The sequence below is a fragment of the Eurytemora carolleeae genome, unplaced genomic scaffold (genome assembly GCF_000591075.1).
Source record: "Eurytemora carolleeae unplaced genomic scaffold, Eaff_2.0 scaffold1669, whole genome shotgun sequence".
Taxonomy (NCBI): domain Eukaryota; kingdom Metazoa; phylum Arthropoda; class Copepoda; order Calanoida; family Temoridae; genus Eurytemora; species Eurytemora carolleeae.
In genome coordinates, this window is record NW_019397767.1 from 1 (window position 1) to 3,827 (window position 3,827).

Genomic DNA, 3,827 nt, shown 5'->3' on the forward strand with positions numbered 1-3,827 from the left:
TCATTAATTCCTTTGTTAATTTCTAAATCAACCAATTTTAACTCCGCCTTAAATGCAAATATTTCAAAACACTTTCGTTTTAAATAAATGTTAGAAATATCCATTTTAGATCTCTTTATTTTATTATAGTGACTTTACAAGTCAACAATGTTATATATGTAACAGTGCATAACTTGTAATTACACTGTTAAAGACCCAATTCTAATCTAACCTGAATTCTAATCTACTTGAATACCTTAGTTGATATAGAAACTCTGCGTTGATTACAGTGTAGAGTAAATGTGTCCTCGTTAAAACATACCGGCTGACATCATACCTAGGCATTTGGTACAGATCGAGTAAGAGCTTGTTTGATAGCTATAGCTTGTGTCCCTGTGTGCAGGCGCGCAACTAGAGAGGGGCAAAGGGGGCAAGGCCCCCTAGCCTATTACGGGGGGGCATGCCCCTCTCTTAAGAACGCTTGCCCCCACTGTAGGGAGGAATTGGGGGGCAAGAAGTCCACACTCCACCCTGTTTTGTAATTTAGCGATTCATGAATTCCTGGGGTTTAGCAGTTTTGCCACTTATTATGATATTGCTTTAATATGTAGTACAACTATTCAATTGATCCTACATGTGACACATATTGTGTGATGTGTCATATCAAAAAAAATATTTTTCATGTAAAATCATGATTTTTTAATGAGTACAATGTACATATTTGATTTATGGATGAATAATGAATTTATATTTATGTAAATTGTAAATTAATTATAATAATGTGATTTTTATTAACCAGAATAGAATTCTTTTTTTATTTCATTTCAGATGTCTTGACTTACTGAATATCTGGTTGGTACGGTTAGATTTCTTAGTGTTGAGTATAATGCACAAAATTGTCTAGTTGCGCGCTTGCCTGTGTGGCATTTAGAGCTATGTGTGGATCGTGTCCTTTTTAAGGCATTGATCAATTGAATCCTTGTTGAAACGTACGGGCTGAGATCGTACCTAGGCTTGTTTTATAGCTAAGCTTGTTTCCCTGTGTGGCATTTACAGCTAAGTGTGGATCGTGTCCTAGTTGAGATATTAATCAATTGTTTGCTAGTGTCCAAACTGACACCGATAGCTACGAGATCGCACCCAGTGGTAGTGGCATTGATAGTTCATGGGATTGTCGCCGTGTGTTGACATTGATATTCAAGAAAATCTGAGTTGTACCAAAACTAAAACTAAAACTAAAACAACATCAAATACACATATTTGTTTTTTTTAAATGTAGTTTTCCTATTATCAGTTTTATGGACTCAACTTTATTCTGTCTGTATTTAATATTTACTGTTTCATTATTTTAATTAATAAATTAACTATCGTTGACTAGATAACTTTTTGACGAGATTTAAAAATGTCGTCTTCTCTTAAAAAGAAGTTTTTGAGACCCGAAACTTTTAGTCTACCAAACCTAACCTGTATAATATTTCTTTTAAATTTGTTGAAGAATTATTTCTGTTATGAATATAATTCTGGAAATGAATTGCGAAACAATCAATTTTAATGAATTTTTTATTGATTTTGAAAATGTATCGGGGCCCAAACTAAAATAGAACTGGGTAAAAAAAAAAGTTTTAAAGGTTTTAAAATATATTTTTTACGCTGTCTTTTTATAGTATTCACGAATAAAATTTATTTAAAAATTTAAATCTACAAATCTACTAAAATTTTTACACCCCCGTCAGTCCGAAGAAAGCTAGTAATCTACCTCACTAACCTAACTCTCGGCTCTCCCGACCCAAACACATCAGCAGTCAGCACAGAAAAGATAAGAATCCCTGAAACTACGCCAAACACGGATATTTCATATTAAATTGAATTATGTAAGTTCCATCGATTTTTAAAGATTTTACGTCAATTAATAAAGAATTATCAATTTTGATTTTGATTTTAAGTTTTACTAGAAGGTAATAGGTCGACAGAGTCATAACTGATGAAGCATTGAAGAAATCTCAGATATAAGTTGCAGTGGATAATGGATATTCAAGAAGTTGAGTTTGCAAACGGGTTTCTAGATCCTGTTACTCAAATTACTCTTGTTTAGTGTTTGTATTCACATTCTCAACTGAACATTAGAAAATTATTCAGTTTTTGTATGGGGTGTTTTAATACAGCCCAGGGTAGAATAAACTTCCCCCCTTTCCCTTGAAGTGGATTATAGGGGGGGGGGGGATCTCAATTCTTCTCTATTGGAAACTTTTACCTGTGTTCTGTATATATATATATCGCTAAATTTAAATATAGTAAATTTATTTATAAATCTCATAAGGGGGGATATTATTCTTGCCTTAATGAATTTAAACAGACCCCTATTCCCTCTTTCTCTGCTGGGAGTACTTAAGATGTACAATGATTCAGTCACTGTTAAATTTAAAATACTTAAATCAAAGTGTAAAAGCATGAAAATGGGGAAAAAGTACCAACCAGGATTGTTTTTTTCCTAACTCTGTTTTTATATCTACTTCACATTGTTTTGTTTTTTTAGTTTTCTTATGAGCATTAATCTTTTATAACTAAAATGCTTTGGATGTCGTGCTGAATTAGGTGGAGTTGGAGAGGGTTGGACAAGTTATTTTATGTAACAAATCACCCTACACTCAAGTCGGTGTGTAGATTTTATCTCTGATTAGCCATTTAATTTTATCATATAAATCCTCTATTTGATCCAAATAAAATAGATTTTGCTTTTAAAGGTACTCTGTAAAACAAATCTGTTGCAGATAAACCTTGAGGAGTTGTTAGTGTCAGAAATATGTTTAAAGTATATCTCAAGGGACAACTTATTTTCAAGCCGTTTGAACTTAAGTTTCTCACTAAGCGGTTTAAAATGAAAAGTATTTGTGGCGCATGCAGTATAATCCGGAAACATTTGCGGAGATCAGATTTGTTATTTGCCTTGAGTAAGACATCCTCTGTTGATTGTCCTAAAGTCAAATGTTTTCTTTAATGTTCTCTATTTAAGAAAACATGGCTTAGAGACTTTAACAGGTGATTTCTTGCTCAAACTTTTACAGGCAGATAAATCTGGATGCTTTGCTCTTGAGTGAGCCTCAGAGCATAGCATTAGGGTTCACTAGAATCTAAAAATCATTATCGATTTTCAAAAATAAAATGTAGTTCTCTGATGAAAAGGTGAAAAAATCAGTTCAAGATGAAGTTTTTAGTTAACTGTACAGCATAACTCTGCTAAGACTACAAAATGCAGATTGGAATGAAAAATCTTGGTTTAGTTCAGCTTGAAAATATGTGATATTTTTAGGTCAAATGAGTAATGAGGCCAAGAAAAAAAGACGAATCTGAAATGAATTTTCCGCCTGAAGAATGGTTTGCTGAGCAAGACACCTATTTCTACCCTGTGAGTATTTCTGTCAAATATTTTTATCTAAAAAGATTCATCTTATAAATATCCTTATTTTAATGTTTTAACCTTATTCTAGAAAATTGAAAGTCTGTATACCCTCCTGCTTAGACCTGATGGACAGTTGTTTAAACTTTTAAAAGCTAAAAAGGTAAATATGAAATTTAATGTTAAAATCATTGTTTTTAAGATTTTTATTTAAATTTAATTTTGGTATGTAATGAGGGTAATTTATAGGCAAGTCAACTCAGGAACATAAAAGGACAATTAAAAAAACTTTTTTACTCCTAAAACCAAAATCTGAATTTTTGAAAGAGAGATTATAAAATTTTCTCATTTCTGAATGGTTCATCAAGTGAAAGGATAAGAATATGCAAAAAAAATAATAAAACAAAAAATTTGAAATTATTTAAAAAAAAATAAATTTCAGTAAATCTTAAAA